The following is a 21,115-nucleotide window of genomic DNA, read 5'->3' as shown; positions in this document are numbered from 1 at the left end:
CTGCTGCCTCGCAGGCAGGTTCTTTACCACTAGCCCAACCTGGGAGAATTCTAAGTAGGAGGGAGAGCCTGGAACACTGTTTGAGTTCTGAGAGCAATCTCTCTACGTATTCAATTGGTTCACAGAGGGAGTCTTGAATTGTCCATTTCTGATATATACCTATCTTTAATTATAGTACATGAAAAAGGGTACTTGTGTGTTTTTTGCTTGTGTGTGTATACAAATTCATTTATATTTATTAAAGAAAATCTAAAAAATTCAGAAAAGTATTAAGAACGTTGAAATCCGCTCTAGTTTCATGACCCAGAGATAAGCAACATTAATATGTTGGTGTATATCTTACCAGATATATATAGTTTTTTTAAAAAAAACAAAATTAGTACTACCATATAATACTGCTCTGCAATCCGTTTTATTCTCTCACTTAAAAGTATAGTGTGAGCTTTCTGCCCTATCGATAGTGTCACACCAGTGTTTAAGAGAAAGCACAAGCAATTAAGACTTTCGGCTGAGAATTTACAAATAAATTTCAGGTGCAAATGGTGGAATTTGAATTAGAATCCAGGTCTATATGCCTGTAAAACTGTTGCTTTTCCGTCATCCTTGCTTTTTTTGGTCACCATAAGCAATTTTATGTGTGGTTTTTGTACTCAAAGTCCTGGCTTTACACTCAGTGATTAGCTTGAAAGTTATTTCTAAGGGAAGTTAAGGAATATTAGTCAGTTTCTCCAACTACAGAACAGTGGTGAAGCACATGTGTTTATTCTCTTTTCATTAACGGAAACAACCCTTTCCGTGGAATAAGCAGAGAACTGTGACAACTGGAACCAGAGCGCCATCTGTTGGTCATAGAGTTCTAGGCCCTTAATTCAAGAAAATTATGAAGTAAACCATCACTATTGCTTTCCCCAACAAAGAAAATACTCTTAGCAGCAATCTTGGACCAAATGTCAAGGAAAGTTAGGAGCTAACAGTAGTAGCCCCTGTTTTTTTAAAAATTATTTATTGAGGTGAAATCCATATATCGTGAAATTACCATTTTATGGTAATTCAGAGGCAGCTAGTACACTCACAGTGTCATGAAACCTCTTCTTTCTCATTCTTTCTCATTCCCATTATTCCTAAGTAAAACCCGTTACTCATTAAGCAGTTTTCCCTGATACTGCTGCCTCACACCCCTTGGAAAATATCAACCTGTATTCTGCCTCTATGGATTTATCTATTCTGGATATTACATGTACACAGAATCACAGAGTATGTAATGTTTTCCAATTGGTTTCTTTGTCTTAGCAAAGTATTTTGGAAGTTCATCCATGTTGTAGCATGAATATGTATTACGTTCCCTTTCACGACCAAATAATATTCCATTCTGTATATATATCAAAATCTGTTTATCCAGTCATCCAATGATGGATGTTTAGGCTGTTTCCACATTTGGCAATTATGAAACGTTCTGCTATGAACATGAGTGTTCGTGTATTCTTTGAGTACCTGTTGTCAATTCTTTTGGATAAATACCTAGGCATAGAATTGCATTAGCCTCGATTTTAACATAAAGACATGGATGAGAAGTACCTATTTCAACAGAAGATAACAAATCTTTAATGGATCCAAGAAAGGACATTTTCTAATGGTCCACTTCAGTGATTCATTAAAAAACTGTCAGAATGACCTGAGGTGCTTGTTTTAGAATGCATCTTCCGCTCTACTGCCAGCCCCCATTCTGATTTAGCAGGTTTGGGTGTGGGAAGAATCTGTCATTTTAGAATTTCTCTATCATCAAGAGACCCATCAATCAAGTTAACTTGATAAGCCTCAGGTAGCTTATCTTTGCTATGAGTGCAGCACAACAAAGTATTGTAGATTTGTTTTAAGGATTAATTTAGAAACAGTGGTTTTCACAGTGCCAGCAAATATCAGGTGTCAAGTAAATGTCAATAATCTTCTCCTTTGTTTCTCTCAGGAGAGGTGACCCATTTACCTGGCATTTTTGGATGTATGAACTTTTCAAAGCAAAAATGATCTCTGAGTATCAACAAGGGAACTGAGTGGAGGGTTGATCTATGGAGTTGCACGCATGTCAAGTCATTTCAGTCGTGTCTGACTCTTTGCGACCCTGTGGACTGTAGCCCTCTAGGCTTCTCTGTCCATAGGATTCTCCAGGCAAGAATACTGGAGTGGGTTGCCATGCCCTCCTCCAGGAGACCTCCCCAACCCGGGGATCGAACCCGTGTGTCTTATGTCTCCTGCATCTGCAGGCGGGTTCTTACTAAAGCATCACCTGGGAAACCCATGGAGTTTCTTGGCATGAAGATAATGTGGTACATATTCCCCTCCATAGCTCTTGGCAGTGAGGTACATGGAATTTAGTCCCTGCCCTCCTCCATAAAGACTACTATTCTTTCAGGCCCAGGAAGAGCTCCCCATCTCTCTGAAGGTGATCTCAGGAGCTCCTATAAGATGTTTGACAGAAACTAGGAAAGACCACAAATGTTGGTCTGTCTTTTACACAGAAACTTACAGATCCCTGCTTTTAAACACATAGTGTTCATGCAAAGGAAATGCAAAATTGCATGCAATATGCTTTTAACATTTAGATATTCCTTCTGTATTTCAAAATATGCATCCCCAAGAGAAATTGTAGTATCATAGCTTTGCAAACGAGTTCTGAATCCCAGGCATGAGAAACTTTTAGTTGTAAATATTGTAATTGAGGGAAATGCTTATCTGTAACTGCTTTGCCTTGGTGATACACTTATTTCCAAAATAGAATTATTAAGAGTTTCATAAAAATGTTATCAGGGTGTGTATGTGCATATGTGTGCAGTTCTATATCTGTATATATGTTTCTTACAGATGAGTGACTTTACTAGAGGTAAATAAGAAAAGCTAAGCCATTTGTTTAGAGAGAAAGAAGGAAATGTATACAAGAGACCATAAAGAAGAGAGAATAATTAAGTGCAATTTGATGTATTTTTAGAAGGGTAGTGCAGCCTTGGCACGTGCTTGAAAACATATGCTCCACCTTGAACCTGGTGTACTGTGGATTTAGTGACTGGCAGCCACCGCATTCTTTATCTGGTTTAATAAGGACACTCCCTTGGGAAGATCCCCTGGAGAAGGAAATGGCAACCCACTCCAGTATCCTTGCCTGGAGAATCTCGTGACAGAGGAGCCTGGTGGACTGCAGCCCATGGGGTCACAAAGAGTCGGGCACGATTGAGCGACTAACACTAATTCATCAAGTAGATAATACTATCCCCAGTTTATAGGAGAAGCCTGGGGCTTAGAGATATTAGCTAAATGCTTAAAGTCTACAATCTTTTGGTGAAAGAGCTGGCATTTTTATCACGGACATTTTTGATTTTTAACAAATATATTCTCTTGTTTAGGAATATATGAGAAGGAAATATTTCACCAGTTTCTCTTCTGATCTGGGAAAAGGATCCCTCTGGTGGTTATGACATGTACTCTTCCTCCATGAAAATTCTGTCTAAGACTCCTAGAGGTGTAGAGAGCCTTGTATGTTTTCTGGCTCCATTCCATCATGCAATTCAACACTTCTTTGTAAGGGGAGTCTGCCAGTCCCTTTAATAAGGCCAGATTTGAGGACTTTATCTCTTTGTAATCTATCAAATATTTGCAGTTAGGATTATAAGGAAATGCTTTATACAACCCTTTGAATGACCAGTTTTTCCCAGTAAAGTCTCAAGATATTTATTAGTTAGTTGTTTTGTTCATCAAACTGTTCCATTGTTCAATCATTTAAAATTATTAATTAAGCCAGCTTTTGTCTGATTCAGCTTTGACATTACAGTCCTAGATAGCTGTGCATGTGATATGTGTCTTCTCTTTAGAAAAATCATTGCATAGTCATTCTTTAACCTGACAGTTAAACTTTTTCTCTGGCCTGAAGTGTTGGATTTTTCAGTTTTGATCTTTTTGTCTACTTTTTTTGAAATCTGATTATCACCAAAGAAATCACCCCAATTTTCTGAAATCTGAAAAATTGGTAAGCATAACTTCTGTGTCTTTGTTTAAATAAATAGTCATTAAAAATATTCATTGTGTCTCCTGGTAGCAAGCCCCTGTTCTTAGGTGGGTGCCAAAGTAATCTCGTTAACACAACAAAAGAAGTCTTTATTGCTCTCATCACTTAGGAAATTCCAAAGGTTTTAGGAGCTCGTGCCAGAAATTGGATAAAGGCCAAATATATGTTTCTTATTATAAATCACAATATCACATACAATAATATCACATATATTTACAGGTGTTAATTCTGTTTAATCTCTGTTGTTTGCAAGTAAGGGGACCTCTCTTTTCTTAAAAAAGTGACCCACCCCCCCCAAAGTTCATTTGCATCATGAAGATCAGGTCTTGAGAGATCCAATTTGGCTCTTGTACAGAATATTCCTCATGACTGGTATATGGACATTGTTAGTGTACTGGCACCCCACTCCAGTGTTCTTGCCTGGAGAATCCCAGGGACGGGGGAGCCTGGTGGGCTGCAGTCCATGAGTTCGCTAGGAGTCGGACACGACTGAGTGACTTCACTTTCACTTTTCACTTTCATGCATTGGAGAAGGAAATGGCAACCCACTCCAGTGTTCTTGCCTGGAGAATCCCAGGGACGGGGGAGTCTGGTGGCTGCCGTCTATGGGATCGCACAGAGTCGGACACGACTGAAGCGACTTAGCAGCAGCAGCCGCAGTGTCAAAAGTAAAGGTTATTGAGGGAATGTCTTCAAAAAGCCCAAAAGAGAGCTCATTGTACAAGTGTCTGTTTAAGCTTGATATTTTTCCATGATAAATTACTATTCTGAAGTGATTGACCCATTTCCCAAAAGGGAATATTTTTAACTCTTTCCTGGTAGCGTCAGTTCTGGCTCCTTTCTCAGTTTAGTTATTCCTTCACTCCACCCTGCATTCATCCATCCATTCATTCATTTAAGAAATAATTATTGATCAACAACTATGCCAGTTACAATCTATGTGTTGTGAACACAAAGGCGAACAGGACACAGAATGTGCTGACCTCAAGGAATTTATCTACAAGACACAGGTTGCAGTGATGGAGATCAGCTAGGGTGAGGGTGGGGTGGCTATTGCAGAGGAAGTGGTCTGGGACGATCTCTGAAAAACCGAAATTTGACCTGAAATCTAAAGCAGCCATGTGGAAACTGTCATTTCCATTCAAATTCAACTGTGTGAATTCTAAGCCCTTGCAAATGAAGGTTGCTGCTGCAGCTGCTGCTAAGTCGCTTCAGTCGTGTCCGACTCTGTGAGACCCCACAGATGGCAGCCCACCAGGCTCCCCCGTCCCTGGGATTCTCCAGGCAAGAACACTGGAGTGGGTTGCCATTTCCTTCTCCAATGCATGAAAGTGAAAAGTGGAAGTGAAGTCGCTTAGTCGTGTCCGACTCTTCGTGACCCCGTGGACTGCAGCCCACCAGGCTCCTCCGTCCATGGGGTTTTCCAGGCAAGAGTACTGGACTGGGTTGCCATTGCCTTCTTCCGCAAATGAAGGTTAGCAAGTGATAAATGTTTTGTTGGCAAGAGGGGTTGGAAGGCCAAGCCCCAGACCAGCACCAGACAACCTCAAGATCATTAAAATGACGCCATTAATCAAGGAGGAGGCTACTATGAGACCAAACAGTTCTAGAGTGCTACTTTCAGTGCCAGACTCTGAAAACTGGGAATTAACACTCAATGAGGTTAGGAAGATCTCCTGGAGGAAGGCATGGCAACCCACTCCAGTATTCTTGCCTGGAGATTCCCATGGACAGAGGAGCCTGGTAGGTTATGATCCATAGGGTTGCAAAGAGTCAGACACAACTGAAGTGACCCAGCATGCAAGCATGCATGGAGGCATGTCCAAAAAGTTCAGTTCCATTTAAATGGTGAAGCTGCTTCTCAATGGTCGCAGGAGTCTCTGCAGACTATCGTGTATATATGTTTTTTAAATTAATTTTTAATCGAAGTATAGTTGATTTATAATGTGTTAGTTTCAGATGTACAGAGAAGTGATTCAGTTGTATGTATACATTCTTTTCAGATTCTTTTCCCATATAGGTTATTACAAAACAGAAAAAGACTCACAGATATAGAAATAAAAACATGATGACCATAGGGGAAAGGTGGAGAGGGGAGGATAAATGAGGAGTTTGGGAGTAACATATACACACTACTATATATAAAATATATAAGCAACACGGACCTACTGTATATCATAGGGAACTATACTCAGTACTTCGGGCATGTTTATTTTAATGAACAATCAGCCAACCAGCCATCTAACTATTGACTAATTTCATTCTTTTTCTCTAAGACAACTACCTATTTGACTGTCAACTGCTTTATTTCTTTTAATTTCTGTAGCTAATCTCCTGAAGACCATTCTAGAATTTTCTTGGTTTTCCTCTGTGCTAGCTGTGTTCCAACTTCATGTGGATGCCCATGACACACACATGCCTTAAAAAAAAGAGCACATGATGAAAAATTTATGCTGGTACTTATATAACTTCAGTATAGTTGTCTAGTATTTTCTCAAATAGATGACTTGTATTAGTGTTCACACAAAGGCAAGGCTACTGGGTGCTTTCACCTATGGACCCAAAGGAAATGTGGACCTCAGGCTCTTGAAGAAGAGAGTTTGTGCTCTTGATGCTTGGGAATAGCCTACAAGTAGGGCAATTTTTCTAAGTAGCCACAAGCATGGCTGTCTTCATGGAGCGTGTTCCGTAGATATTCTTTCTCTCTTCTTGCCTTTCATTTGCAATCTTAAATCTTGTCATTAAAATATAAATTTTAGATGTATTTTTTTAATTGGAGGATAATTGCTTTTCAATGTTGGTTTGGTTTCTGCCATACAACAATGAGAATCAGTCATAATTGTACATATCCCCTCCCTCGTGAGCTTCCCTCCCAAGATGTATTTTTATAACATGCATTTCAAGACTTTCCACTTGTATATATGTAATAAAGCATGAAAATCCTTACAAAAATCCGACCACATTACTCCCACATTACTTCTCTATTGCCTTTGAGATGAAGTCCAAGATGATCAGAATGGCACAGTAAGTCCAGTGCAGTCCAGGCTCTGCCTAATGTCTTTAGACTCATCTCCTGAGTCCACTCTCCTCCCTTCAGCAAAAACAGTCATACTACTAAGTACTGGGTACTGTGTGAATAGTTTTCATGCATTTTCTCAGTCAGTCTTCACAACAGTTTCCTAAATTGCTATGCTATTTCGCACCTCCGTGTGTTGACCATGGTATTCCCTCCACCTGGAATTCCCTTCCTGCTTTGGCTGGCAAACTGCATCTCAGCCTTCACATCTCAGCCGAAGAATCTCCTCTGAGAAGCCGTCCATATTTTCTCAGAAAGAGCTAATCACTTCCTAAGGTCTACTACGGTTATATCTCATACACGCAATTCAGCTGAAGTCTACTCAGTGAGCTTCTAGTACGAACCAGACATTGTCTTAGGCCTGATTATAAACTAAGTCAAGTCCTAGTCACCACCTTAATCAATTCATATCTTAGTGGAATAGATAGACATGGCTATGGAGTAATACCATGCATACTCATGAGTGCTGTGAAGTTTAGTATCATTATGCATAGAATTATTCCATCATTAGACCTGATGCGAATAACTGACTCATTTGAAAAGACCCTGATGCTGGGAAAGATTGAAGGCGGGAAGAGATGGGGATGACAGAAGATGAGATGGTTGGATGGCATCACCAACTCAATGGACATGAGTCTGAGTAAGCTCTGGAAGTTGGTGATGGACAGGGAGGCCTGGCGTGCTGCAGTCCATGGGGTTGCAAAGAGCTGGACACGACTGAGCGACTGAACTGAGATGATTGCTGAGTAGAATTAAGTTGAACTGAATTAAAGATAACAATTTTATATTTATAAGCATTTATCAGTGGGTTGAATGGTGGTCCCCCAAAGGTATGTCCAAGTCCTAATCCCCAGGACCTTGGAATATTACCTTATGTGGCAAGAGTTAATATTAATCTATATGGATCTTGAGAAGAGGAGTTTGTCCAGGATTGTGAGGGAGTGCCCTAAATGTAATCACATATGCCAGGTAAGTGGAGAAAGATACAGAAAGTGAAGGCAGCCATGTGACCATGTTGGCAGAAATGGGAGAGATGCAACCAGCCCCAAGCAAAGTGTGCTGTAGGGCTTCGGAAGGGAGCATGGCCCTGAGGACAGCTTACTTTGGACTTCTGGCCTCTAGAATCATGAGGGAATGAATGTCTATCATTTTAAGTCACTCAGTTTGTGAAAATTTGTCAAAGTAGCATGGGTAACTAATATTATAAATTGTGGTCCATCTTTTCAAAATAAGTTCCCTTGAAATTGAAAATAATTTCATGGACCTAACAAGATAGAGAACAGTATGAAAAGTTATATAATTTTTTTCTTTTCTCAGATCCTTTAGTGTGAGTTATAGTGTTTTGTGAATCTAAAAATATATATCTATATGTTTATCCTGTAGCATTTCTCAGCATCTTTTATCACATGATTCTTTTTTTCATGGACTATATATTAGTATCTTTCTGTAGATGTTAATGTTCTATAGAACAGAGTTTTGAGTCTATGAAACTTAAGCGTTTTCTGTAATGAAACCCAAATGAGAGCATTTGCAATACATACACAGGAAACCACCATGGGTCATGATAAAATACTTCTGCGAATATCTAATGCTTACTTGGCACAGCTTCTCTTGTGTTTAGCTTGGCAAAATCTTCAGGCTTTGTTTTCCTGTTGCCATGGAGCCAATTCACTTCTAAAGGCAGCTTGGGACTGGGCCTGAGGAAATAATTGAGGAATTAAGTGAGTGTCCTTGGCCTCCAGGGACAGAAGGGAGCTGCCAGACCAACTTGTAATCTGGAACATTAGTGTTCATTTTTGGTGTGCTTTCTCCTCCCTCTGCTATTCTTTCTGCTTCAACCTCTTGGAATCTGTCTTTCTCAATGTAAGCCAGAGCCCAGTGTATCATGATGCATTTTGGTTTGGTTGTGTAAGAAGTAATACTATAACTACATTTGTTTAGACAAACTCATCATCATTTATGCCTGAGGCAGGGTGGGGGGAAATAAGGAAGCAAAGGATTACTCATAATATAGATTAAACTTAGCTGATAAAAAAATGATGAGGTCTCATATTTAAAATATGAGAGCATGAGAGAGACATGAATAGATTTGCAGAATCTGGTTAATGGAGTTTAGTAAGTTTTGCAAACTTTAGAAGATATGCAGGGAATATATTATATGACCCAACCTCCTGGACATCTTGGGGTGTAAGATAATTATTTTTAGTAATTAGGCAACTTTAGCAGAATAAGGCTGAAGATAAGAAGAAGAAAGAGCTAAAAAATGCTAGAAATGTTATTTCTACCAATAGCTCAATTGCAACAATTCCTCATTAGCCTGTGGCTACAAAGGGTTACTTTTCTTTTTTAAAACTCAAATCACATTGTTTCAAAGCCTTCTCAAAAATTTCAGAATTGCTTATCTAATGTTCAGTTCAGTTCAGTTCAGCTGCTCAGTTGTGTCCGACTCTTTGCGACCCCATGAATCTCAGCACACCAGGCCTCCCTGTCCATCACCAACTCCCGGAGTTTCATCGAGTCATTGATGCCATCCAGCCATCTCATCCTCTGTCGTCCCCTTCTCCTCCTGCCCCCAATCCCTCCCAGCATCAGAGTCTTTTCCAATGAGTCAACTCTCCACATGAGGTGGCCAGAGTACTGGAGCTTCAGCTTTAGCATCATTCCTTCCAAAGAAATCCCAGGACTGATCTCCTTCAGAATGGACTGGTTGGATCTCCTTGCAATCCAAGGGACTCTCAAGAGTCTTCTCCAACACCACAGTTTAAAAGCATCAATTCTTCAGCACTCAGGTTTCTTTACAGTCCATACATGACCACTCCATACATGACCTCCATACATGACCACTGGAAAAACCCTAGCCTTGACTAGACGGACCTTAGTCGGCAAAGTAATATCTCTGCTTTTGAATATGCTATGTAGATTGGTCATAACTTTTCTTCCAAGGAGTAAGTGTCTTTTAATTTCATGGCTGCAATCACCATCTGCAGTGATTTTGGAGTCCCCCAAAATAAAGTCTGACACTGTTTCTACTGTTTCTCCATCTATTTCCCATGAAGTGATGGGACCAGATGCCATGATCTTCGTTTTCTGAATGTTGAGCTTTAAGCCAACTCTTTCACTCTCCTCTTTCACTTTCATCAAGAGGCTTTTGAGTTCCTCTTCCCTTTCTGCCATAAGGGTGGTGTCATCTGCATATCTGAGGTTATTGATATTTCTCCCGGCAATCTTGATTCCAGCTTGTGTTTCTTCCAGTCCAGCGTTTCTCATGATGTACTCTGCATAGAAGTTAAATAAGCAGGGTGACAATATACAGCCTTGACGTACTGCTTTTCCTATTTGGAACCAGTCTGTTGTTCCATGTCCAGTTCTAACTGTTGCTTCCTGACCTGCATACAGATTTCTCAAGGGCCACTCAAAGAGTTCTCAGTATTTCTGTGTACCCCAAATAGGTAACTCTCATGAGTCAACAGGTAAACTGGTCAGCTCCAGTCATCTCATTTACCTTTTTAGTTTTTCCTCTTTTGCCCTTGAAGCTGAGTGGAAATAACTTGTAAAATGACTATATGCCTTGATGTACCAAAATTTTCCTGTTTGAATGTCATGTCCAAGCACATCAACATATGCAAATAGACCCTGAAAGTGAAGTAAGAAAGACATGGAAAGAGTGAGGAAGAAATGAAAATACTGTATATATGTACTGTGTCTGGGCCCTAGTTCTATCAGCGCTTAATGACAGCTGTAAATATTCATCGCAACCATGGTGCTTCACACATCTTAAGGTGAACTCTCCCTATATGAGAGAGAAGACTGAGATAACTCTTTTTCTCTTCCTTTCTTCATTCTTTTCCTTCCTTCTTTCTTTCTTTCCTCAATTGTTCTTCCACACAGCAAGTATTTATTGAATGTTGATTATGTGAGGGACACTGTGATAAGGGTGGGGAAAATAGTGGTTAACAAAATACACAGTCTTGTCTCTCATGGAGCCTCAAATTTAGGGTGGCATAGAGATCATTTGTAAACAAGGCATCATAAAAAATTGATTAAGTATAACTTTGTTAAGTACTATGAAGGAAAAGCTTATGCAATTCTTTGTACATATATGTGTGTATGTGTTAAGAACACTTACCATGAAATCTACCCTTTCAGTGATTTTTAACTGCACAATACAATGTTGCTGACTACAAACACAGTGCTGTACAGCATATCTCTAGAACTTATTAATCTTGCATAAGTGAAACGCTACATCTGTTGAACAGGAACTCCTCATTTTGCCCTCTCCCAAGCCTTTGCAACCGGCATTCTGTGAGTTTGGCTATTTTAGACTCCTCATATGAATAGAACCACACAGCATTTGTCCTGCGGTTGCCTTATTTCATGTAGTGTAACGTCCTCTGGGTTTAGCCATGTTGTCACATACAGCAAGATTGCCTTTTTTAAAAGACCGATTAATGTTCCATTGTACATATATACCACATTTTCTTTACTCATCCATGTGTTAGTGGATATTCAGGTTTTTTTATATCTTAGCTATTGTAAATAATGCTATGATGAATATAAGAGTAGGGAATCTCTTCAAGATCCTGATTTGAATTATTTTGGATATGTATTCAGAAGTAGGATTACTGGATCATATGGTAGTTCTAATTTTAATCTCTGGAGAAAACTTCATACTGTTTTTTATAGTGGCTGAACCATTTTCCATTCCTACCAACAGTGTTTCCCTACCAACAGGGTTTTCTCTCTATCCTTACCAACACTTGTTACCTTTTGTTTTTTGATTATAGCATACACTGTGCTTAGTCACTCAGTCATGTCTGACTCAGTGATCCCATGGACGGTAGCCCACCAGGCTCCTCTGTCTGTGGGGATTCTCCAGGCAAGAATATGGGAGTGGGTTGCGATGCCCTCCTCCAGGGGATCTTCCCAACCCAGTGATTGAACCCAGGTCTCCCACATTGCAGGTGGATTCTTTACCATCTGAGCCACCAGGGAAGCCCAATATCATATGTCAGGTGATATATTATTACTTCTGACTTGCATTTCCCTCATTATTAGTGATGTTGAGCATCATTTCATATATACATTGGCCATTTGTATGTTTTCTTTGGAAGAACATCTATTCAAGTCCTTTGCTCATTTTTCATCATTCCCTCAAGAGTGTATAACAAAGGGGACAGACCTCATCTGGAAATGTATGTAGGGTTGCCAGACTGAGAAGACAAAAATACAGAGCATTCAGCTAAATTTGAATTTCAGATAGACAAATCTCTTAGTATTTAGTTAAGTCGCTCAGTCATGTCTGATTCTTTGCGACCCCATGAGCACACCAGGCCTCCCTGTCCATCACCAACTCATGGAGTCTACCCAAACTCATGTCCATTGAGCCGGTGATGCCATCGAACCATCTCATCCTCTGTCATCCCCTTCTTTTTCTGCCCTCAATCTTTCCCAACATCAGGGTCTTTTTAAGTGAGTCAGCTCTTCACATCAGGTGGCCAAAGTATTGGAGTCTCTGCTTCAGCATCTGTCCTTCCAATGAAGATTCAGGACTGATTTCCTTTAGGATGGATTGGTTGGATCTCCTTGCTATCCAAGGGACTCTCAAGAGTCTTCTCCAACACCACAGTTCAAAAGAATCAATTCTTCAGCACTTAGCTTTCTTTATAGCCCAACTCTCACATCTATACATGACCACTGGAAAAACAGTAGCCTTGACTAGATGGACCTTTGTTGACAAAGTAATGTCTCTGCTTTTTAATATGCTGTCTAGGTTGGTCATAACTTTTCTTCCAAGGAGTAAGTGTCTTTTAATTTCATGGCTGCAATCACCATCTGCAGTGATTTTGGAGCCCCCAAAAATAAAGTCAGCCACTGTTCCCATTTTTTCCCCATTTATTTGCCATGAAGTGATGGGACCGGATGCCATTATCTTTTTTTCCTGAACGTTGAGCTTTAAGCCAACTTTTTCACTCTCCTCTTTCACTTTCATCAAGAGGCTCTTTAGTTCCTCTTCACTTTCTGCCATAAGGGTGGTGTCATCTGCGTATCTGAGGTTATTGATATTTCTCCTGGCAATCTTGACTCCAGCTTATGCTTCCTCCAGCCCAGCATTTCTCATGATGTACTCCTTTAGTATTAGGATGCTTTGTATAATATCTGAGGTATACTAAAATCTTATTTCTTGTTTATTTGAAATTCAAACTTAACTAGGTTTCTGTATTTCATCTAGCAAATCCTATGTGTGGGATTGGGGCGGGAATAGTTAAGGAAGGCCACTTTTAGGAGGTGATATCTGAACTTACGTGATATCTAGACCTAAAAGGTAATTGGCAACAGAGGGCAAGGGCAAGTCAGACAGACAGAAGGAATAGAAGGTGTACTGAAGTGAGAAAGACTTCGGCAATTTTAGTCATTGTGGATATAATGTAAGGAGTAGCAGGGAGAAATGGCACTTGTTGATGTTGGAAAGAGGGAAGAAACCAGAGATACCAGGGATTAGCAAGCTAGATTAAGAATGTTGGGTGTTATAGCGATGAACTTGAGCTTGCTAAGAGGGAGGGAGGGGAGAGAGGGATGCGCTGGGAGTCTGGGGTTGGTAGATACGAACTGTTACATTTAGAGCAGACAGACAAAAAGTCCTGCTGGATAGCACAAGGAACTGTTATATATTCCATATCCTGTGTTAAAACATAATGGAAAAGAATATAAAACAAAATGTTTATGTGTAGAACTGAGTCACTCTGCTGTACAGCAGAAATTGGTACTAAATCAACTATACTTCAATTTAAAAAAAGAGAGAGAATGGGGGAACCGCTCTCCCCGCTCCCCTACATAGCATGATAGCATAAGTGAATGAAGTCGCTCAGTTGTGTCTGATTCTTTGTGACCGCATGGACTGTAGCCCACCAGGCTCCTCTGTCGATGGGATTCTCCAGGCAAGAGTACTGGAGTGGGGTGCCATTTCCTTCTCCAGGAGATCTTCTGGAACCAGGAACTGAACCCAGGTCTGCCACATTGTAGGCAGATGCTTTATCATGTGAGCCACCAGCATGATAGGATGGCTAATGTTAACTACACTGGGGAGGGGTGTTAGAAACTGGGCTCTGGTCCTGGGGCTACAATGCATCTCCAGCCAGCCTGAGGCCCATCGATTTACCTCTCCGGATCTCATTTTACCTGTGCACCAAATAGATGTTAAAATGCTGACAAATGAGATAAGGGAACACAGGTCCTGTGTACTCCACCCAGAAAGAAAACTCAAGGTCACTTCATCTAAAACCCTCAAGGTAAAACCAGCAATTGACTAAAAACAAAAGTATGAACAGCTTTGAAGTCAGCCTTGGATGCAGAGCCTGCTTCTCTCACTTGCCAGCTCTGTGGCCCTGTCAGCCTTTCTCTAAGCCTCCACATTTTTTTGTGAGCAGCATGAGATTAACATCTTCCTTCCTTTCTTGGTAAAATACATGACAAAATAAATGGAAAGCTTGTCACAAAATTACTCATCCCCCCCCCCCCTTTTTTTGCCTATATAGATTGGCTGTCACATCTTTTTGCCTTTTCATATCGTTCATGAGTATATTGTCACCTTGCTTATTTAACTTATATGCAGAGCACATCATGAGAAATGCTGGAATGGAATCAAGTATTCGGGGAGAAATATCAACAACCTCAGATATGCAGATGATATTACTTTAATGTCAGAAAGTGAAGAAGAAGTAAAGAGCCTCTTGATGAAGGTGAGAGAGGAGAGTGAAAAAGTTGACTTAAAATTCAACATTCAAAAAAATGAAGATCATGGCATCCAGTCCTATCACTTCCTGGCAAATAGATATGGAGAAAGTGGAAACAAAGTCAGATTTCATTTTCTTGGGCTCCAGTGACTGCAGCTAGGAAATTAAAAGACACTTGCTCCTTGGAAGAAAAGCTATGACAAACCTAGATAGTGTATGAAAAAACAGAGACGTCACTTTGCTGACAAAGGTCCATAGAGTCGAAACTATGGTTTTCTAGTGGTCATGTAAGGATGTGAGAGCTGGACCATAAAGAAGGCTGAACACCAAAGAATTGATGCTTTCGAACTGTGGTGCTGGAGAAGACTCCTTAGAGGCCCTTGGACTACAAGGAGATCAAACCAGTCATTCCTAAAGGAAATAAACCCTAAATATTCATTGGGAGGACTGATGCTTTGAAGCTGAAGCTCCAAAACTTTGGCCACCTGATGCGAAGAGCTGACCCATTGGAAAAGACCCTGATGCTGGTAAAGATTGAGGGCAAGAGGAGAATGGGGTGACAGAGGATGAGATGGTTGGATGGCATCACTGACTCAACGGACATGAGTTTGAGCAAACTCAGGTAGTGAATGACAGGGAAGCCTGGTGTGCTGCAGTTCATGGGGTCACAAAGAGTCAGACACGACTTAGCGACTGAACAACAATTGTCCTTATGCAACTATTAAGCAGCTTGCAATCTATGTGCTTAGTCATGTCAGACTCTTTGCAGCCCAATGAACTGTGTGCATGCTCAGGTGCTTCAGCTTTGTCTGACTCCTTGTGATGTTATGGACTGTAGCCCACCAGGTTCCTCTGTCTGTGGGATTGTCCAGGCAAGAATACTGGAGTGGGTTGCAATTTCCTTCTCCAGGGCATCTTCCCAACCCAGGGATGGAATGTTTCTTATGGCTCCTGCATTGGCAGGGGGGTTCTTTACCACTAGAGTCACCTGGGAAGTCTGCATTTACATACACGCATATATACATACATGAGCACATCTACCTAGAGGAAAACAAGCAAATCAACGGAATAGATACATGTTTAATGATGTCACAGGGGCATGGACTTTATTAGTAGGGATTTTACACCAGGTTAAGAAGATGGCTTCCCAGCTGGGGCTAGTGGTAAAGAACCTGCCTGCCAATGCAGGAGACGTAAGAGACATGGCTTTGATTCCTGGGTCAAGTAGATCCCTGGAGGAGGGCATGGCAACACACTCTAGTATCTTGCATGGAGAATACTATGGAAAGAGGAGCCTGGTGGCCTACAGTCCATAGGGTCACATGGAGTCTGACACAACTGAAACTGCTTAGCAGGCACACACACACAAGGAGAGATGGCTCTGGAGAGACCTGGAGCATCCCTCAGCCAAAGAAGGCTGTCCCTGCTCTCCAACGAGAGCACTAGCTCTGTGTTCTCCTGCCCAAGCTGTCCTGCTGGTTAGGGCTGTACACCTAATTTGTGACTGAGTTTCTCAGTCCTCTCTAACACACTGGGAACAAATGGTAGGCACTTGCTGTGGTAGGTTCGCATTTGATAAATGTTGGGGGAACTCAACTGTTTACCTAAGGGCTCAGTGCCAAGTAAATGGCAAAATATTTAGTGGACTCTTTCATATGTTGAAAAAGCAGTAGACGTACAGGCTCATTGAGCTGTTAGTTTTTTCAGCAAAGATGTATGTGCGTGAATCCATCCATAGCGGAGTCTAGTCCATGCTTTTGCAAAGCAGCTGGCCATATTAGGAGAGGACTTGGTGGCTGAGAATAGCTACGCTAATCATTTAGCAAAGGTGATGTCTGTGACTCTAATTCTAGAATGTAGATTGAAAAACAGAACCCAGAGTGAGCAGAAGGTAAGCATTTACAATTTGGAGTCCTATGCAATGTTTAGTTTAAATTGATCACAGTTTAATACAGCTAGGTAATTTCTTTTTTTTTTTTTTAGCTCCTCTTTTAGAAGAGAGGAAACTTAAGAAAACCATCTGGTGTAAAGGATTTCATTTAAGAAGGTCAACCTCCCACACTTTCCACAGTTATGGTTTTGGGCAAAGGAAACTGCTGTTTCAGAGGTTGTCCCTGAGGTACGGATCTTCAGAATCACCAAAGAAAGGTTCAATTGTGTTCCGAAAGGCTGCCTTTCCTCACAGGAAAGGGAGTAGCGTGTTTTAGAATTACTGCCAACCTGCAAGGCTGAGATGAAAATATCAGAGACTCTGAGTTAGAATCTTTGAGTGAGCTCTAGTCTTCCAGTGGTCAGAGATTTGGGAAATTAGGTGAGGAAACTCTGCCTTCTTGGAGGATTTGGTCTAGGGAAAAAGAAAGAACAGATGGTATGAAAAATATATAAAAGTAGAAAACTCAACTCATGTGAAAGTGTGTATCTGACACACAGTGGTTTTATGCTTTTCCCATTTAACCACTCAGTGTGTTTGGGTTGTTACTCCTTTGTGGGGTTATCCTTTTCTCTATTTTAAAAATCTGTGTTGGCAATTTATGAGTAAATGTGTGAGACCTACAGGGATGCTCATCAGGAGCTCTGTTCTGGCCAGTTAACATGTGGAATGTACTCAGACCTGCTTCCTCTGGTTTATAACAAGCTTTCCTAAATACAGATGTGCTCAGTCCCTCAGCCATGTCCAACTCTTTGCAACCCCATGGGCTGTAGCCTGACAGGCTCCTCTGTCCATGGGATTTTCCAGGCAAGAATACTGGAATGGGTTTCCATTTCCTTCTCCAGGGGATCTTCCCAACCAGAGGTTGAACTCACATCTCCTGCGTCTCCTGCGTTGGTAGGCAGATTCTTTACCACTGCACAAGCTGAAAGAAGAGTTAGGTGCTCAGTCATATCTGACTCTTTGGGGTCCCATGGACTGTAGCCTGCCAGGTTCCTCTGTCCATAGAATTCTCTAGGTAAGAATACTGGAGTGGGTTGTCATTCCCTTCTCCAGGGGATCTTCCCAACCCAGGGATTGAACCCAGGGCTCTGGCATTAGAGACAGATTCTTTAAGCCCTCATAACTACTACAAAAGCCACTGTCTTAATGAAAAGTCTATGGTCCACTATTAGAATCATTATCAGTGTCATGACAGAGATGAATTTTTATAAAATCAAGGTTATATTTTAAAATCCAGTTTCCTTTTTGCATTGAGTTCATTGGAAAATGGGTTCACAAAGAAACATAATAATTGCCAGGAGTACAAATCTCATATTCCAAGAAGTTAAGAAATTTGAGAGTTACAATTAAACTAGAAATACACGTAATATTCTAACTATTAAGGAAAATAAATATTATTTATTTCCTCAGTACACTAAAAGTATGTTATTGTTGTGGCAGAGTTGAAGTTTAGACTATAGATATTTTAAGTATTGTTTATATGCTAGTGAGAGTTGCTCAGTTGTGTCTGACTCTTTGCGACCCCATAGACTATACACTCAGCGGAATTCTCCAGGCCAGAATACTGGAATGAGTACCCATTCCTTTCTCCAGGGGATCTTCCCAACCCAGGGATAGAACCCAGGTTTCCCCGCATTGCGGGTGGATTTTTTACCAGCTGAGCCACAAGGGAAGTCCTTTGTTTATATGCTCATCTCTGGTAAATACATGAGGTTTGAAGACAGTGACTGTTTCTAATTCATTTGACAGCTACAGTATCTGACACAGTACCTGGTATAGAATAACCAGCACCGATTAAGTAAATGGCTTTGGATTGCTGGAGATGGGGCTATAGGCACGGTGCTTTTCCCAGTGACATGTTTGGTATGAGTGGAGGAGAGAGGTTCGTCCATGGACCAGAGACGCTAAATGTCCTACAATGTTGGGGACAGAAATGTTTTCTCATCTGTTCAGGTGAATAGAATGTGCTGTGGCTCTCCAATGCTGAGGATTCTATTTTGGCCCATACAAAATTCTAGAAATGATTATTCCTGCCTGTGGGATTGAAAACAGGTTCAGTTATATTAGAATGATACTTTTTTTCAACATTGGTGAAAATCCTTAAGCAATGAATGCAATTTCACCTACTTGTTCCATAGATAGAAATTTATCCTAGAAAAATAATAAAGGGGATTTGTTATAGAGAAAAATGTGTATACTTTTTCTGGACAACAGAATAGTGTGAGCAACCATCTTGACTTGGAAGGTGAGGCCTCCCCTTTTTTAGCACGGCAATTCCCTCAGCCCTGGGCAAGTCCTGACCACCTAGCTGGTGATCACCTAGCTGGTGACCCTACAGCAGAAACCTCCCATTTTGCTCAGTGAATGCTTTGAGGTGCTACCTAAAAATATGGAAAATATGGTCATCATATTGCCTTCTAAAGCATTTGGGTTGAGTTAAATTCAAGAGGTTAGCTTTTCAGAGTGAACAATATGACCTAGGGGCTGAGAATAATTCCTTGGGGAATTAAAGGCAGTTAGGAGAGGTTAAATGAGGAAAGAATTTTAAAAAAGGAGTAGGCTTGTGGCCAAGAAAGCAAATGGAATAATTTAAGTCAAAGAAAGATGTTAAGAAAGTTGTTTGCTATGCAGTGCATAAAGTGTTTTTTTTTTTCTTTTTCCCATTCTAGCTGATATTTAAAGTTTGATTGATGGGTTAAACAGAAGTTTACATATAGGAAAAAAGAGAATGAGTCAACAGGAAAATAGAGCCCTGTGCATCCCTCCTTGCAAAAACCCCTAATATGTTGTATTGAGAGACAGTTAGAAAATGCATAAGAGAGATTTACAGCATGTATAATTGACCTTGAATTAGTATTCAGAATTTTAAAAGAAAGGGAAAAAAATCCTGTAAAAATCAGTGAGAAGCCAAATAAAATAATGCGTAGGCAAAAATATGAACAGGTAAATCATATGAAAGGAAATATGAATGGTAAGTAAATATGCATGAAATTCAATTTCACCAGGAAAATAGAAGTACAAATTAAAGCCATACTGAGATATCGTTTTCATACCCAGTACATGGGCTTGTGTGTGTGTATGTGTGTTTAAGAATATCAAATCTTGGCACAAATATAGATCAGTGGGAACTTACATTCTAATGGTGAAAATATAAACTGATTCAGGCATTGTGGAGGGCAATTCAACTATATATACCATGTAACATGATTTCGGCAAGCAAATTTTCTGCTAGGTGTGTTCCAAGGATATTCTCTTACACATTGCATACAGATATAGATGCAGATGAAGATTTGTACTGCAGCATTGTTGCTAATTGTCAGCATTACTCTGCTGACAAAGGTCTGTATAATCAAGGCTGTGGCCTGTATAGTCAAGGCCAGTGGTCACCTACGGTTGTGAAAGCTGGATGGTAAAGAAAATGGAACTCTGAAGAATGGATGCCTTTGAACTATAGTGCTAGAGAAGACTCCTGAGAATCCCTTGGCAGCAAGGAGATCAAACTAGTCATTCTTAAGGGAAATCAAACCTGAGTACTCATTGGAAGGACTGATGCTGAAGCTGAAGCTCTAGTATTTTGGTCATCTGTTGTGAACAGCTGACTCTTTGAAAAAGTCCTTGACGCTGGGAAAGATTGAGGGCAGAAGGAGAAGAGGGCATCAGAGGATGAGATGGCTGGATGGCATCACCGATGCAATGGACATGAACTTGGCAAACTTCAGGAGATGGTGTGGGACTGGCATGCTGCAGTCCATGGGGTCACAAAGAGCTGGGCATGATCGAGTAACTGATCAACAATAATTGTTGTTAATAGGGCTTCCCCGATGGCTTGATGGTAAATAGTTTGCCTGCAATGCAGGAGATTCAGGAAATGAGGGTTTGATCTCTGGGTCAGGAGGAACCCTTGGGGAAGGAAATTGCACCCACCTAGTATTCTTGCCTGAAAAATCCCATGGACAGAGGAGCCTGGCAGGCTAGAGTCCATGGGATCACGAGGAGTTGGACAAGACTGAGCACAAGCATATAACATAATTTGTTAATTGTAGGGAAATCAGGAAGTAGTACACAGTTTATGATAAGTCAAAACACTTATACCCTTATAGTGATGTTTTGCTCCAATGAGGCAATATTAATTAGTACAACCTCCCATGTTCTTTTCACAGGAAGAGAAGTTACTAATGAGTCTCACATAAGCAAACGAACTTGCATGGCTTGGCTCCGAGTGGCTCCAGGTGAAAGTGCACATTTTGCTTTGCTTCACTGTACAAATTGTACAGTTCTGCCCTGTTGGGGTGAGGAGGATGGCCCTGTGTGACTGCTGCTTATGC

Source organism: Capra hircus, chromosome 5, assembly GCF_001704415.2.
Source record: "Capra hircus breed San Clemente chromosome 5, ASM170441v1, whole genome shotgun sequence".
Classification (NCBI taxonomy): Eukaryota; Metazoa; Chordata; class Mammalia; order Artiodactyla; family Bovidae; genus Capra; species Capra hircus.
This window is presented reverse-complemented; position numbering follows the sequence as displayed.